Source organism: Rissa tridactyla, chromosome 3 (genome assembly GCF_028500815.1).
Source record: "Rissa tridactyla isolate bRisTri1 chromosome 3, bRisTri1.patW.cur.20221130, whole genome shotgun sequence".
Lineage (NCBI taxonomy): Eukaryota > Metazoa > Chordata > Aves > Charadriiformes > Laridae > Rissa > Rissa tridactyla.
Window position 1 is genome coordinate 88,468,866 of NC_071468.1, and position 18,464 is coordinate 88,487,329.

The 18,464-nt window shown below is 43.8% G+C and overlaps 1 protein-coding gene across 7 annotated transcripts in view; it reads left to right on the forward strand.

Moving 5' to 3' along the window:
- Positions 1–17,659: 17,659 nt before the first annotated feature.
- Positions 17,660–18,464, forward strand: part of CEP162 (centrosomal protein 162) — a 63,797-nt gene continuing 62,992 nt past the window's right edge. For 5 of the 7 annotated variants that reach the window (XM_054195871.1, XM_054195866.1, XM_054195870.1 and 2 more), the window contains exon 1: positions 17,685–17,896. The gene's annotated coding sequence lies outside the window, so the exon portion shown is untranslated. The other 2 variants (XM_054195869.1, XM_054195868.1) reach the window with 2 other exon arrangements.

Below are 18,464 nucleotides of genomic sequence, written 5' to 3' on the forward strand. Positions count from 1 at the left end.
AGATTTTTCTTATGCGTATAAATCCCCTCACTTTTTATTTCTGGGGTCATGCACCGCTGAGGTATGTGGTAAGGAAATAGCATCTTGAACTTGCCTTATACTGAAAAATGAAACAGATCTTCAATATTCCATGGAGAAGAGGGTGTGCATCGTTTCTGGAGAATAAGCCCTTTGTGTCTCTATTATTTTTACAATGCACTTTAATGACCTGAAAGCATGTGTGTGCCTTCTTAAATCATCACATACAAAACTACATTTTGACTGTAAAATATATTAAGAATCTTATAGAGGAAGTTATGCCATGTGTGGGGTTTTTTTCTCTGTTTTCAAAGATAGGATGAGTTTTGCCTGTATTACAAGGACAAACTCCAAAAATGAAAAAAATAAGGTGGGAAGGGGAAGGTATTTTTTTTGAAAAAGAATAAATCCTAGCCCTAGACACCAGTGTTAGAAAAGTCACCCTTACCAGATGGCTAATACAGACAAGGGAAAATAGCCAACTTGATTTCAAATGTGAGAGTGATTTTTAAAATGAATGATAGAAACTACTTCAGATTCATTATTTTAAGCAGGGAAACTCATGTGTTTAGCTTACGGGTCTGGTTTGAATAAAAGTTTGTCTTTCTTGAATAGAAATCATATGTGATTCCAGGCAGTGGCCTGGACCATTTGCTAATACTAATTGTTGCTGGTTGAAAGTAGGGTAGAAGATTGTTAAAGTCTTCCCTGGCAGTAACTTGATCTGTGGAAATGTACTTTACAGGAACTGTGATGAGGTTTACAGCTGGCAGAAGCTTGTGATAGGATGGCCACATGACTTTACATCTCCCTTTTAATAACAGAATAAAAGCTCGCATGACACAGTTCTGGTAGGTAAAGGATGGCAGGGATTGTATAAGCTGAAACAGGGATATATATTTATATAAACATTTCACATTTTGAAAGATACTCGATGATGTGGCTATTTTGAAATAATATTATCACAATACGCTGAAATAAAGCTGGCAAGTTAGAAAACCACCAACTGAGGCCAGATGGGCTGTTGAAGTTCTCACATGAAGCATCAGTAGTGAAAAAAAAAGTGTCAGATTATAATCATATCAGTTTGCCCTCACCCAGTCTCAACAGAGACCTGGTCAGTTGGTAAATGCTTTGTTTGCTGATAAGGCAGAGCTCTAATCTTAGTTAAATAGATAAGATGTGATTATTCTGCATAATTTACATGTTAGCACCAGTGCTCTGGTAAATTCCAGAGTGAAACCTTATCTTCTGTTTCTGAAATGCCAGGGTTACACTATTTTCAACCTTCAGCCATACTGCAGCGCTGCTGCTATTCATATTCACATCCAAGCTGGCGGCATATTACTGCTGCATGAAACACCTAGGGCGTGAGTCAGCTGCACAAAAATAGGTCTTGGTGCCCTTCAAAATGCCCTGATGTGTCTGAGACATCTCTGAGGGGCTGGCAGATGAGGTGCACGACCCACCACACCCCACGTCCCTGCTTCTCCGTACATCAGCATTCTTCCAGAGGGAGCAGGCTCTACAGGCACCCATAACAGAGCTGTGGCTGTGGCTGTGGAGCACAAAAGAGCTGTGGGCTTGATGCCCTCTTTCTCATAGAATCATAGAATCATCTAGGTTGGAAGGGACCTTTAAGATCATCGAGTCCAACCATCAACCTAACACTGCCAAAAGCCACCACCAACCCATGTCCCTAAGCACCACGTCTACCCATCTTTTAAACACCTCCAGGGATGGCGATTCTGCCACTTCCCTGGGCAGCCTGTCCGAATGTTTGATAACCTTTTCAGTCCACCCTTCCTGGACTCCTTCTCCCAGGAAGGATGCTGTGGCTCCTTCCCCATGGAGGGTGTGCCAGAGTTGTAAGAAAAGCTCGGTCCCGGTTGGTTGAAGGGATGAGTGGCATTTAGTTGGTGTTCATACACTTGACATGTTGCCTGCAAGCTCATCCAGAAGAATTTCAGCCTGCAGTTTCAGTCAGAGCATCACACACTTATTTTCATTGCACATCCGATAGTATCAACGTGTTTTCTGAAGCTTTGTCATGCTTGGATAGACAGAAAGTATTCTTTTCAGTAATATTTGTATTGCTTCACATCTGGTTCATAATAATTCTCATGCTATTGTCAGTGGAATTGCTCTGCCATTTCCTTTCATGATGTGCTTGATGACTGCTCTGGAAAACAGTTTATTTACAGGTTCAAGAAGATGCTGTTGGGTGCATTTTCCATTTGGCAAGCTACAAAAGTAACGTTTACAGTTATAAACACCTGCATAGACTAACATATATGTTGTATAACTTTCTTCACAGAGAGGTATACAGCATAAATAACATGTAAACAGCTTTCCACAAGTCAAAACGAATGCAGAAAAAAACCAAGACTTTTAGGGATATAAAAAATAGAGAAGTGCAACTTTTTTTAAACCTTTTCACTTCTATTCCTCCCCAGTCCCAGTCACAGTTATTTCATATTTTCTCCAGCAACTGTCTTTTGGAAGTAGTGAATATTGTGTACTCATTTTATATTCTTTTGAAAAATCCCAAACCTTCACAACCACTGATTCTTTTTATTTATTATTTACTTCTTTACCTGTTCACAGAGTAGCAGCTGTCTGTGAAAATGCTCTGAGTTGTGTCCTGTTCTGTGTGGTCCTATAAGAAGTTTCAGTGTGCTCTTCTTTGGGGAAAGCTGAGCTCCTCGGTTGAGTCGCATCTGCAACCAAGGCTGGCATTACATCCTTTCACCTTTTGCTGGTTCTCACCTAGACATCCTCTGGCACATCTAGGCAGCCCAATATCCTTGCCCTAAACACAGCTAATCAGTTTTCAGTCCCATTGCTCTGCTGGCAAGCAGATATATAAGTTTTAGAATTAATAATCTTGACATTAAAATGTGGGCTTCAGTCATGATGTCGTCTGGGCTAACTCTTGCTTTTTCTTGATGGCTTGTTTGGGGATTTTTGACAATGTCTTCTGATGATGACAATAACCTTACAAATATAGCTTGAAAAGCAGATTAGCCTAATTTCTTTACAGTTGCCAGGCGGAAATTAGGTAGCGATGGGTGCCATGTGCAAGAAACTCAATGGTTCCAATGTTCTGATGTGTTTTGAACAATATATTGCAGCATCGGGTCCATCTTTCATGGACAAGCACACATCACTAGCCATATAAACACTACGTTTGGATATGTAATGGTCAGCTTCCCTGACTGTGGAGTTTCCAGAAGATTGTATCAAACTCACAGCAGCCCACAGCAAAAATACCTGGGAGAAAATTCAGCTCTTACACTCATAAACCTGATATTACTGACTGAAACCTGTCTCTTGTCTGCATACCTCTCAACAGGAATGGAGATGGCTGTGGAACAGACCTTCTCTTCTCCGATTCAAAGACCAATGCAACATCTCACTTTCATTTTCCTGGCCCTCAGGTTCCTGAGGAAGTGTACATTATTTCTCCCTGCCCCTTGTACGTCCTTCAGTCCTCTTCCAGTGGAGGACGTGAGGGAAACAGGCACAGAAAGTACAGAAAGTGCAACAAAAGTCATTTCACTGCCTGTGGGTGGGTGGAGCCTTGTCCTGTAGTTCCATCCTGCCTTTGCTCCTTCGTGCTTCTAGGAGGTGCAAAGGAGCTCCAGTGGTGTGGAGAAACAGATCAAAGGACCAGCAGTTCATAGCTGTTCTCTATGGACAAGGACGCAGTATGGACCCCAGGGCAGGTTCTTGGAAAGAACTGATTTAACTTAACTGGGTCTCCAGAACTGCCAAGATTACGCAAAAGACCACTGGGGCCACCAAAGAAGGAGAACAATGAGATCAAAGCCACCTGAGACCCACACTTTCTAAGGCAGGCCTCTGAGAGTTTCTGCACGTGTCAACCTTTCACAGGCAGTTTGGTGCAAACACTGAGCAAATGTTGGCCTTTGCCAGGAGTACACTTTAGAGAACTGCATGGACAAAGGCTAAGAAAAGCTTTCACAAAAAGCACAGAAAAAAGGAATAAATGGAATCCCTTCCCCAGCTGTAATTCGCATGTGTTTTAAATACTATTAACACAGACAAAAACAAATTATCAGATAGTTTCTGTAATAGCAAAAGCGGTTGCTATTATAACAGGTTATGATTCAATGTTTCATTTTCTTTTATGCATTATAACTTCCATCCAGCCATCTTTTAGCTGGGTCTGTCACCAAGTCCTGACTCCCTGTTAAGCCTCAATCTCTGGCACTCATAACTAAAGCAACGAGACCAAGTCCTTAAACTTATCCACTAAATGTGTTGGCTCTGAGAGGTTTTTCCAGAACTATGTCAACCCTCCACTTATCACTTATCTTCCTACCTCCTGCAAGTGCCCCTATTCACAACACTCTGCACATCGTCTGGGACTTTCAGAGACCATCATGCAACATATTAAAACCATTCTAATCTGCTTCTTCACACATAACCCTTCAATCACAGCTCGTACTGATTCCAACCATCAGGCTCATAATCTTTGTAGCACATTAGCCAAAAAAAAAAAAAAAAAAAAGAAAGAAAATCCATTTTCATTCTATCTTATCCATAACATGTGCAAATATTACCTCATCCATCCTTGAGCTGGCTCCAGAGATTAACCCAAAGCTGACATGATAGATGTCTAATTTAAAAAATAGGCCGTTTCCTGGCAGTTGATTTTATTGTCAGTTTTGTTTTAGACTTCAACTTCGGGTGTGACATTGCTACCAGAATTTCATATTTTTAAATACCGTTTCGCTTTCAACGGCTGAAGCCAAGGATGATGTCATGTGCGCAAGTAGCTTAGCACATATCTGCAGCGGGAGCTTGAAGATTCAAAAGAAAGTCTTCCTTGCAAAAACAACAGAGCAGGACATGCAGGAAAAAGATTTTCGTAGGAAGCCAACGTGACACTATTTAACCTTCAGATGAGGTAAAACATGACGTGAGTTGTTTTAATTGAGGGAATGTCACTCGAGCAGTTTGCTAGGCAGGAAGTGGCTGCTGATGGCTATGGAAAGCAGGCTGCATGAGGTTTGAAGCAGCACCCTTTGAAGTGAATGGAAAGAGTTTTACTGAGCTCAGCGGAGGTACTCTGCATTTGTACTAATGCAATTCCGAGCACAATTTGACCCATGGGGATGAAGGGCACCGGCTAAATGAAAAAATAGCATGAATCCTTTGTTTATGTTACAGAAAAGCTCGTATTGTATGCAATATTACTAAGAAATAAAATATCCTTTGCAGTGAAACAGTTTGTTCTTCCTAATCCAGTATTATTGTTACGCATGTGTTAAATCATAGGATACACATGGTTGTAAAAGCTGATTTATTAACTAACTAAAAATCAGAGGCATCCACCCAAGCGCCACCCAGCATCTGCTGGGACTAATGTCCCTCAAAAACGTCCCATATGTCAAAGAAGGGTATAGGCTCAGAAAAACACTAATCCCAGCTGGTCAAAAGGAGCAAAAGAAAAACAGGTTTTGCTTTATAGACTACAGTATTTTGTTTGTTTTCATTAAACACTCTTACTGATTTTAAACATCTGTATTTGTTAACTTGTTTAGTTCTTTCAAACTTAAGAGTACAAACAGTGCCATATGTGCTCACTGCTGGCATTTCTGTTCCCCATGCTCACATTTGCCTCCAGAGCTGGGCTTATCTCTGACAACTCGGTAAACACAGCTCACGATGAAATTTGAACTATGCGAGGTAGTGTACTGCCTAGAGAAGGCAGAAGGGACACATGGAAACCCCTCTCTTAAAACCTATGACAAACCCCATGGCAATGTCGGCTCGGCTGAAGCAAAGTTGACATATGGGGGGGCTGCATGTGGCCAGCTCTACTGTCTCTGGTCGTTAGCTTTCTCATCGTTTGCGTGTGCTAGCTGGAGTCTGTGCAAGCGGGTGGAAAGGTAAACCCCGGTGACTTGCACGTCCTGCTGTACATTATCATAGAGGCTGGTTTAAAATGAAACACAGAGCTTCCCGCAGTTGTACGAAGCAAGTCCACTTGCCTCAAATCACAGCCAGTCAAGAAGATGATTAAGAAGTGGTTTGGCTTCATTGCATTGGTACTTTCACAGAGGTGAAATAGAGTGCACTCCAGGACTCTTTAATCTGGTAGAGATAGTCTCACAAGTGGAAGGCTCAAGCCAAACACACTTAAGTGATGAATTAGATGGGTTTTTAACAAAAGGAGTAATCATTATTACTGACCGGAACCAGTTACTAGGGGAAGTGATGTCTTTATGGCCGCTTTCCTGGACGGCAGGTCATGGTCAAACAAGTTACTAGTCCCAATACCACAGTATTTCTGATGGATAGGAGATCAGGCTACACGATGTGTAGTCACTGTCACCCTGTGTACTCCAGGAACCCACTGAGCTGTGGATACACCACCTAGACTCCTTAAAAGTGTAGGGAAATGACAGTCACATTTCTTCTTCCACTATGGGACCAACCGAGAAAAAAAAAAAACACCTCGCATTCTGCTAATTTTTGGCAATTTGAGCAGCCATGCTCAGAAAAAAACCACTCATTTAAGGCATTTCCCATCAAGTGCCCTCATTTTGAATATTCAGGCCACTTTTTGGAAACATTAATCTAATTTCAGGCCAATCCCTTTTTCAGAATATTTTGACTTCAACTGTTTTTTCTCCTATGATCAACTTCTCACGTCTAATTCCAATTTATAATATATTCCTCCTTGGTAGGCATACAATCTTGGAACCTGGCCTGGAATTATCCAACGTAATTTTTGGCACCAGAGTTTCCTGGAGAATGAAAATGGGCACCTCTTAAGCAAGATTCTTAGCTTCCTTTTCTCAGGGGGTTTGCCCCTTCACACAGAGACCATAGATACTGACATTAAACATATGTCTATATTTACAATTACAGAAACATGTATCTATCTTGTCCTCAAACCCTGCCCCCTTCGCATTCAAGACCTACATTTCATGCTCAGTCCTTCTCTAAGGCTTTGCACCGAGCCTGTGCTCCATGCTATAGAGGTACAAGTCCATCCTCACCTCTCCCGGTTCATTCTCCATGAGCCAGGCAACCATTCACCCTTTGAGACAGGGGTGCACCTTTACAGAACAGCAGCACATGTGTGCACATATGTGTGTTCACGCACGTGCACTGACTTTTTAAATATGTGCAACAGCTCTGCCTGCCTCTCTCCAGCAGATGACATGGGAAATACTGATACTACATAAAAGCTGGGGGAGCAGAGGCAGGGAGAGGGGGTAGTAGGCTCACGTATACATACATTTCTTCATAGGGAAAGAGGAATGGTTAGTGGAATACACATATATGCTTAAATAGGAAACAAGGGAAGAGAAGCAAATGAATGGCAGAGCTTATTTTGCAAAGGCTACAGAAGGCAGAAGACACAGACAAATTGGGTTTGTGGAAATAGGTGAACAAAGGAAATCTTCTCCTGATCCTCTCTGGACGTGTCCTGTGTGAACCTGAGAGCAGCTGGGTGAGAGGACCAACAGAAGATGTGGTCGGGCAAGAGCTATGGTACCGTCTTGGTTCGTTTAGCACTTCCTAAAGGCAGAAATACAGTATTAGGAGAGGTGCATTACAGTCCTTCTGAAGTCTAATAAACAGCCTGTCAGAGCCACTGAATTTCACCACTGCTTCTAGAGACTTTCTGAAGCCTCTCTCAACATTTCACTAATAAAAGTGTATGAAATAGTCACGTCTCCCTTTGTATGCTTCCCTATAGGAGGCACCAGCAATACCAGCTGCTCAGAGAACACATAAGCTTCTAGACATGTAGTTGATACCTTTTTCTTCTTCCTCTTGTCCCTGCAACATCCCTTTCACTCCATTCTTTAATCTGTATGTTTTTTGGATTATTAACAATTGGCCTCCACGACAGCGAACTCTTGGCACATCAGTAAGAAGGTATATGTTAATATGATTAGACTCAAAATCCCCTAAAAAGACACACACACGAAAAAAAAAAAAGCATCTGAGGGGATTATCAAAATCTTCTAGGCAATGAAATATCTTAAGAAATCTGGCTTTACTCTCCCGCGTGTGGACTGTGGCTTGTATACACTTCTGAAATCAGGGGCAGGTGTCTGGGAATGCTACTGCAAAGAAAATACGCAGGGGGGTCTAATTCATATCACTTCACATCCCCTTCTGAATTTGCACTTCTTTCCATGTCCAACTATCGGGTGTTTTTTACAGTTTATTACGTTTTGAACTCGACACTGTGAAGATCAAATAAGCAGCCAGCCATCAATTAACTTTCCAAAGCAAACACTTCAATATTCAGAACACATATGCACTGCAGGCATAAATGGGGGTGTGGGGGGTGTGTGTGTGTTGGTGTGTGTGTGCACATGTAGAAGGAACTAGGGGAACGGGCTGCTCAGTTAGCACACAAGTTTCCAAACATGTGGATTATACGCTCTTCTTGTACCTCTTTTCCACACAACATCTCTTTCACTCCAAATGCAGGCAGATACACAGAGACACACACGCTCACCTTTGATATAAAATTCAGCCTGACTCTTGCTGTGAATGTAATTTTCTTCTGCTCGATGGCTCTCTTACACTCTTCTGTAAGTGGTCCAAGGGGGCCACCAGCTAAGGAGAATTTTGGCCCACCATGTTTTAAACTTCATCACACATTAGGGCCAGAAGCAGCAATAGCTTCTCATTGTAAATTGTGCCTGTTATTGTAATTTATCAGGATCAAACAGTTGCTGGCAGCCCTTTCCATAAGATCCGGTTGCAGTGTCTATATCAGCATCAAGCAAAATCAAACATGGCTTGCGAACAGAGGTTTAGCGATAAATAAATCACTCAGGGAGCTTTAGAGAAACAAGTCTTCACACACACCAATGTTATGGTACTTGTCTTTATTTCTCTTCCAGCTTTCCTTTCTTTTCTTTTCTTTTCTTTTTTTTTTTTTTTAATTTGATTCACAGTGTTCGGGTGACATGTGTTTTGCCTTATTCAGCCATTTGGAGTACAGGTGCATGACTGTGTTTTTGATGGAGTGTTGCTATTCTGGAGTGCTCCATCCAAAACACAATCCCACACATGTAATCCAAACTGCCGAAGATGAGTCAACCATCTTCCCTTTGCCATGATAATTAGACATTTTTTTTTCATTCAAAGTTGCATAGTCTTTATTATTAGTTGCAGATGCCACGCTTGAACGATATTGTTGAATCTTAAAAGGCTTTCGCACCGGGCTATTTTATCCCTCAGCGTGGAGGAAATTAACAAAAAGCCCAAGCTTATCCAAACTTAAATTAAATCAAATCAAATATTATTACACTGCAAGAAAACAGTGACACCTAAATACCTTTCATATACATGTAAAAATCGTAGCTTAATATTCTGTTATGTAAATACAGCAGCTCACCAGGAAGGTTTGTCATAATTAAGGGATTCGTGGAACAGCAGCTTCCAGTCTTACTAATCCACGCAGGCCACACATCTAAGTGTCTTTTCTTTGAAAACATTTCAGTTTCTTATCGCATTAAGAAAATGATCACTTTCCCAGAAGCCTGAAACAACAAAGAACCTCACGGGGTTTTAAATCCTTAAGCTAGGTATTATTTTCCAGACAAATGCTCGCAAAAGGCAGTTTTCACAGGTCTTAGTATACACTGTCTGAACCTTGGGGCTGCTGGTGTTTATTTCTGGTACCTTAGGAGCTAATAGGTGATTAGTGGGGTAGATATGGAGAGAAAGAGAAGACACGGGAGAGCAGGTGTCATAGTCCTTCAAGGCTAAGCTTTAAGGACTATTTTAGTCCTTCGACAAGACGATCTCTTGGTGGCATTTTTGGCACTAGGTGGGTGGCAGACAGACACCAAATGTTCAGCTGCTGGAAATCTCTAAGTAATGACAGGTCGTACCTCTACCTAAAGCACTGTTTACGAAAAAATAAAGAAAGAAATCAATCTTCTGCCTGTCCACATTTGAGAGTTTCCCAGCAGTGAGGTTTTCCTTTCTGTAGCACCTATCTGGCTGGCTTTTGTTTTCTGTACATAGAACATCAGTTTAGATTACCTTTAGTTCCAGCTATGAAAAAATAAACCAAAAAGGATGACACTTGCTGACTCCAGAAAGGCTGCTTTGCCTGGTGGAGAATGAGACCTCCTGACCAGCACAGGGCAACAAAAGTGGCATGCTATAAATGTGTTGTAGGTGAGGGATCTGCACCTAGCTGAAATGGCCCCAATGCAGTGCTGGGGATGTGGCAGCAGAGAAGGAGACCTCAGATTTCTCTGGCTTCCCCATCCCTCGGCTCTGGTCTAACAGCATCTGTACAAACAGCATGGGACCAGGGCCTGCATCTCCGCGAGCGAGAGGATGACGAGTGAGACAGCTACATTAAATCGACAAACACGTGAACTCGCTTTGCAAAGAAAACGGGCTTGTAATAGTCACCCTGTCCACCCCATCAATATTGGTTAACACATCCCAGGGTTTTTGTTATTATGTGTGAACCTAAGTTTGGGATGGTTATTCCTTCACCAGCCAAAGATAAAAAAGGGTATCCATATGCACCAATCTACCTTTTTTCCGTTCACTGGGAAAAAAAAGCCACGTTCACCTGGCAGTCCATGGATCAGCCAGGGGAGCAGAACTTGTACGGGCAATGATTCCTGGCAAGGATCTGATTTTGTCCCCTTAGTTTTTAAGACATGATGCTCAAGTCCCTGTGCAAGAATGTTAAGACTGAACCTTACAGCACAGTTTCAAAGAAAATAAAAAATGTGGAGTGGTTTAATTTAGGATGAAATTATAATGAGAAAAAAAGCTTGAGGAAAAAGGTAATTGGTATAAATTTCACACTCCAGCTCTCCTGTCCAAATGTACACTGTAACTACCTTTAGCTTGCTGAAAATGACATAGAAACACCACTGACAAGACGCTTGGTTCACAGGAATACTGTTTATAGCAGACATAAAGTCAGGAAAACTGTGGAATACATTATTGGTTAAAAAGTTAAATCAAACTCCTGGCAAATAAATTAATGGTCATTCCAAATTTTCTTTCTAAAAATATAGGCTAGTATATGGCAAAGCAAGTGATCCATTAACAAAGTAATGACCTTTCAAGCCAGAAGACAACCTTGTCCAGTAACCAACTGCTTAATGAAATTATTACCTCAGCAGCATAATTACAGCAAGCCTTTTGCCAAAAACCACAGAGTTGAGCAGACTCTGCCCATCAGGCTTGAAATCGCGCACTCACAGCTCCAGTGCTCCATTTCAGAGCAAGGAAAGAGCCATTGCACGCGTGTGGAACGCCCTCAGCCCAGCACAGGGGGATAAACTACCAGGGCAATCCAAACTGGTATCAGGTTTAGTTTATTTGACAGGCTGAGGGAGTTGGGGTTGTTCAGCCTGGAGAAGAGAAGCCTCCGGGGAGACCTTATAGCAGCCTTCCAGCACCCAAGGGGGGCCTACAGGAGAGATGAGGAGGGGCTGTTTGCAAGGGCTTGTAGCAACAGGACGAGGGGCAATGGTTTTAAACTAGAGCAGGGTAGGTTTAGGTTAGACATTAGGAAGAAGTTCTTTACAATGAGGGTGGTGAGACACTGGCACAGGTTGCCCAGAGAGGTGGTGGAAGCCCCATCCCAGGAGACATTCAAGGCCAGGCTTGATGAGGCTCTGAGCAACCTGATCTAGTTGAAGATGTCCCTGCTTACTGCAGGGGGTTTGGACTAGATGACCTTCAAAGGTCCCTTCCAACCCAACACATTCTATGACTCTATGATTCCATGATTCTATGGTTCTATGATTTAGGTATCGGGATTAGTTATTGGACATGTATGCACCTGCTGCTGTGCCCCACGTCCGTCCTGGGGAAGACAGAGCTAGAGTTACTGGAGAAATGCCATCAGTTACACGCAGGTAAAGAACAGGTTGGAGGGATTGTTCTCATACGCCTCCGTACGAGGGATGAGCACTATGTTCCTCGGCTGCAGCCATGGCTGGTTTGGGGTACACTTAGTGGCAGGCTTCAAACAGATAACGCTCCTGGCCTCTGACAGAGGCAAATCTCAACATTGTGGATGCGCAGCAACTTTGAAAACATTCTGACTGATTTTCCTGAGAAGATGTACAAATCTCTCTAGCTCTTCACTTCAGCAGAGACTACAACCCAAAATAGGCATCCTGCACAGAAAGTAGGGAATCCCCATCCTCGGCCAAGTGGGTGTTCCAGGTTCCCACCACTCCAATAACAGATCATTTTCAAACCAACCCCCAAAAAACCCTGAGGACCTCCCAGGGGCACTAAACACAACAGTTTGATCCTTTTGCATCCAGTAGGATAAAATGTGATGTTATGACTAGCTGTATTTCAGGGAGAAACGTCCTGTGGCAATCCTAGAGCTACCTCACTTTCAGAGGAAAATGTTGCAAATTGCAAATCTATCACTTCAGACCTTACGCTGTTTCTGTACTGACAAATGTAATGGCACTTGCCATACTGTGCTTTTTTGGATACTTATCTGCAGAGAAATGATGTTCCCCTAAATTGAGTTTTTAAGATAAACACACATGTATGTGCTGTTTATTGTACTTTAAAAATAAAAAAATAACAAAAAAAAAAAGTCGAGCACAGAGAAAAATCTTCAAACTGCATTTGGAGAGTGACCTAAGATGTGGGAAAGTTGTCTATTGCTTATGTTATTTTTTCACCCACTTTTGAGTGCTTTGAGGCTACATTTCCCCTGAGTTATGACAGATATTGCCACCCACCTTAGTTCTTCCTGCCTCTGCCCTAACAGAACCTCTTTGTTGTTTTATCTAATCAGATTCAGAGGCCCTGCAAGACTTGGCTCTTTCAGACTGTTCAAAGCAGTTATATTTCTTATTTCCCAGGCTTCAGAAGAACTAAAAATAACCAAGTGAAAATCTGAAATGCAAAGCTAATATTCTTGCCAGTGTTAAGCAGATATGTTGTCAGGATTAACGAGAGATTTTACAGATCTGAAAAATTTGAAAACCAGAACACGTAATTTTTCTTTGCTGAGTTTTCCGAGTTTTACCTTTCCTAAGCCACTAAGAATTTTTTATAAAAATATTTACCTTAATTTTTTCTGAACTGAAGATACGCAACGTGTCTTCACGCAAAGAGAAAAATTTATTATAAAACTTTCTATATACAAAGGAGAATATTCGTGGATGATGAGGGTTTGCAGATCAAACGACTTTGGGGTGAAAATGACCCAAGTTTGTGTAGAGTAGGAATCGTAGGTGTGTCGCCTGATGCTAAGGACAGAGAATTTTCACTGGCAAAGAAGGACCTGCAGTAGGCATAGGGCAGGATCATTAGGCCAGTTCAAATGTGGTATGGTTTTATTTTTAAAGTACAATAAACGGCACATGCACGTGTGTTTATCTTAAAAAGATGGTGACACCAGCCATCTTTGTATCTATCTTTGCACAGTAATCTTCCCAGGATTTGTAACAGCTCGTAACAGGAGAGATCTTGCTCCACTAGCTGGATTATGCAGTAGAGCAATGTTTCCCAACAAGTTTATAGAGAATCAGGAAATGGAAGAAAAAGCAGTGTTCAATGTTGGCAGATGTACTTCTTTTAAGTTGAGAGAGTGAGAAGCAGCTATAATTACTGACTGCAAACATCCACCCTCTTGAAGGAACTTTTAACTGCTTACATTTGCTGGCAGTAGCACAGTTTTCCCTAGGATGGGGAAGGGTTTACTCCTGCAGCCAGTCATTACAACAACTTTGCGCTCCCCCTCTTCCAGAGGAACCAAAAAGTTGGCAGCACAGGGCACAACATTAAGGCAATTAAGTATTTACACAAATGAGCCAAAGGGAGGATCTGTTTTCAAAAAGTCTGAGAAACAGTGCATGTCTGCTAACTTCCAGAAAGCGGGAAATGGCCGGCAACATGACAGCCCAGCTTCCAAACTTGCAGCTCCATTCAAGGGACGCCAGCTTGAAGGAGAAATAAGATTAGCGACTGGTCTAAACTTCTGGAATAATTTGAAACACGACACAGAATTTAGTTCTCAGCCTGTGGAGAAACTGCATGATGGAAAAGAGCCGGCGGGTGAGATGCTAAGCTGAGTTCAGGCTAGCTACCGTAACGCAGTCGACCATAACTCTGACCCTCAGGATGTGAGGACTACGGTTAATCAGTGGCGGAACAAAATAAGACCTGCAGTGAAACAAAAGTGAAAGTATTAAAAATAATCTTTTAAAATGAAATTATAGTTACGTGAACTATTTTATAACTAATCCCAATTTAACAATGCCAAACTACTGTTTTCTCTTGCACGAAACACAGTTCCACATAATCTTTCCATTTTTGGTGCAACTTGTACTTTTATGGAAGGCTTTTCCTTTTTCTGATGCGTATACTGGAAAGGGTTTTTATTGCATAGTCATGTAAGGAAGTATTATCACAGCAGGCATGCACAGAGAATGCCGTTTTAACTTCTTAATTCACCACTGTTTGTTTGCTTTTCATTCAGTATGAAACTGTTAACCTTTAAAAAAACATAACCAAGAATATGGCTAAATATTTATTTTCATAATCTCATATTTCACATATTTGCAAGTTCAGTACTGAAATACTATCTAATGCAATGCCTCAGCCAAAGTGGATGTGGCAGACGTTTTGTTTCTTTTTTATTTGATGTCTTTTTCCCCATTGACGTTTATGGATGATACAAATCTGAAATTAGATGTGCAAAAACAAAAACAAAAGTATGGATATTTTATCCCTTTTAATTTTACCATTAATTGCTTGAAATTATAATACTAATACATGAAGCCTTATATTTTAGCAACCTGGAGGAAAAAAAAGTGTGTTAAGTGTACACATGCCACACACTCAAATGAGAAGCCAATGACTACAGCAGCAAAATCTGGTTTCACAGAAGTCGACAAAGGCCTCCCACCCATGTCAGCAGAGACAGAATTTTACCTTGTAACCTGGGGCTCTTGACCAGCAGGATCCGTTTCAGAATCTGTGACCACCCTTCTGCTTTATTAGTATCACCAATCAAATTGCCACGTTCCTGGCTGAAAATTCATGGCTAGCCCCGCTCTCCATTTTTTTTAAGCTGCACTGTTAAGAGGTCTTGAGAAAACTGCTCCAACTGGTTGGCATTAGAAGGAAATGAAAATCTTTTAAGTGGCTATTGTGCATGTCATTTGAATGCACTGGATGACATTTCAACACCAGGCAATGCCTCCTCTCCACCACAGTCATCCAGAGTGGTTTGGATTTTTTTTTTTTCCTTTCCATATGGGCACTGAGGTTTCCAACAACATTGATCCCCCTGCACATTTTTCTATACTTTGTACAAGCCTCTTTGAACATATTTCTGCAAGCAGAAAGGCCTCAATGTGCAACAGTTTTTTAGCAGCTTGCAGGACTGAGCCCTTGATGTGATTATTTGATTATATATGAAGTAACTCTCATGATCAATGAATGATGTCACGGCTATCACTTTGAAGTTAACAGCAAATTTGCATTGGCTTAAATCTGAGCAGGATCAAGGCATGCAGCATCAGACTGACATCCCTTAATTAATTTCCATATTTCTCTTTAAATGCTCGTGCCTCACTCCATGCTTTTTCATGAGACAAGAGAAAAGAGCAAACGCTGGAAACTGATGTTTTCACCAGCAGTAGGCTGTCACGCTTAACAAATTGTTCTAGTATATTAGTTTATGGGGGCATCCTGTCCTTGATCAGCTCCCACATTTCCCATAGACAGCAGCCGAAGTTGCGCACAGAGACGCAGTAAATGACCCGTACTTTGCAAATGGAAATACAATACTCCATCTGCAGACAAAAGGCCTGGCTGAAAGAAGCGCCGCAGCACCTTTAGCAAAGCAATTCCTATAGACTCGGGTGGAGAGCACAGAGCCCGTATTTTTTGGCTTCTTTGAATTTAAAGTGTAATTTATACTTGAATTAAAAAATCTGGGATATATAAAGGCCATATTGGAAGCACAGTCTTTATCTCTCAAGCTAACAGGAAATGAGAGACAGTAATAGGATTTTAACTAGTTTCTCACTTGCGATGAATATCCAACACTTGCTGAAAAAAACTTCCTTTCAAAATCTTTTCATTCCGACTCTGCTCAACAGAGAATCAAAATGTGTGTGTGTATGTGTGTGTGTGAACAATGTTCATTTGTATTCTTAAGTGAGCTTGTTTTATTTTGCCATTTACTAAATGCTGGCGTAAAAATTCCTAAAGCAACGTGACTCTCACAACAAACACAACTGACAGACCCTCGCTGGAGAGCACATGCAAGCACAGACTGCAATTGTTCTGTGGTTATTTGAGAGACAGTGGTCAGGGAAACAGGGGTCATTAATTTCTCTGCATATTTTAAACATTTCCAGAGATGTGCTAAAATGTATTAAAAGCACAGCAGCCAACATCTAAGGCTGAAACATCAGAAAAGCTTCAGGAGGGGATTTCTGTGGAACACCGAGAAGGGATGGTTTGGGTTTGACCTTTGCGTTAGGGAAAGCGCTTTTAATACTTTCCATCCTGCTCTTGCAAAAGATCAGCTGAACGACTTGCTACAAATATGATCAGGAGACTGGAGCATCCCTCTTATGAGGAAAGGCTGAGAGGCCTAGGTCTGTTTAGCCTGGAGAAGACTGAGAGGGGATCTCATCAATGCTTATAAACATCTAAAGGGCGGCATCAAGAGGATGGGGCCAGACTCTTTTCGGCGGTGCCCAGCGACAGGACAAGGGGCAACAGACACAAATTGTAACACAGGAAATTCCATCTCAACATGAGGAAAAACTTCTTTACTTTGAGGGTGGCAGAGCACTGGAACAGGCTGCCCAGAGAGTTGGTGGAGTCTCCATCTCTGGAGATATTCAAAGCCCGCCTGGATGCGTTCCTGTCCAGCCTGCTCTAGGTGACCCTGCTTTGGCAGATGATCTCCCAAGGTACCGTCCAACCCCCACCATTTTGTGATTCTGTGACTTCCGGCACAGCCTGTCCCTCAGAAACCCGAGGAAGAGACCTTGGCTGCAGGTGGCCACAGCGTTAGCCCCACAGGCTCCGTGACCAGGAGCACGGGTGCTGCTCTGCCGGGCCTGGCATCGCCGCCAAACAGAAGAATAAACCGCCTTTGGTTTTAATCCCTCCGGTTTAACCACAGGCTCCTGCGCCGCTCCTCGACGGCAGAAAACAGACACAAGGCGGGCAGCGACCTCGGAGAACCGACATGGGGGGGGCGACGACGACACACACACCAAAGCCCCGTCCCGTCCCTGCTCCCGCCGCGGCCTGGGGGCGGATGGACAGAGGGCCCCGAGCCCGTCCCTGCGGGGGGCACGGCGCAGCCCCCGGCGCCGGCACCGTCCTCCTCCCGCCAAACCCCGTCCAGCTCCGCCGGCCGGAGGCAGGTGCGCGGGCAGGCCTCGTCGGCTGGGCGGCCGGGGGGGCCGCTGCTGCCTTATCCTGGCGTGACCCCTCACGGCGGGAGCGGCGAGCGGCGGCCCGGCCCCGATCTCCGCCGTCGCTGCCCCCCCCGCCGCCCAGCAGGGGGCGCCCGCTCCGCACCCCCGGCGCCGCCACGGCCACACGTCACCGCTCGGCGACTTCCGCCTCCCGGGCCGGGCCGGGCCGCGTCTGCCACGGTAGTAATGGCGGCTGGAGACCGTTGTCCCCCGTCACGTGTCTTCCACGCGCGCCGGCAGCGGGGCGGAGAGCCGGCGGCTTGGGGCCTGTCACGTGACAGGCCGGCCGGCGGTCAGTTTTGGCGGGCGGTACGGTGGCCGGGAGGGTTTCCCCGGCAACCGCGCCGCCGGCCAGGGAACGAGGCGGCCCTAGGCGGGAGGGGCCCGGCGCGGCCCAGGTAGGCCCCCGGCGCCCCGAGGCGGGGCAGCGCTCGGCTCCGAGCCGCTTTCTCTCCTGTCCCCCCACCGCTCGCTAGGTCTGACGGCGCCCCGTCGGGGGCTGCGCTTCTCCCTCTTGCCGCCCGGTTCCGCTAGGCCTAAGGGGGGAGAGAACGGGGCTGGAGGAGAGCCGCGGAGTGGCGGCTGGGGTTGGGGGGAGGGCGGCCCGCCGTCCCCGTGACTGCCGCCATGTGCCAGCTCTGCCTGTGCTTTGGGGGAAGGCGGAGGAGGATCAGGTCACGGCCGGTCCTAGCTCTGGGATGATTAAAAGGTTACGTGAAATGTGTTAGGTTGTATAAGCTTTCTTTCAGCCCTGTGGTTTAGACATACCTTCCCCAAACTTCTGCTTTCTGCCCTGTGCCATAGCATCTATCCCAGCAAGTGACTTCTTCGTTTTATGTACGAAGTCATTTGTGAGGCTGGAATTCTAAAGCTATGGCTGCAAAGTATATTTGCTACAGGTAATGTTTTTCTGTAATCTTCTATTATGGAAATTGACATATTTGTTGTCCTTTTGAAAAATAAAGT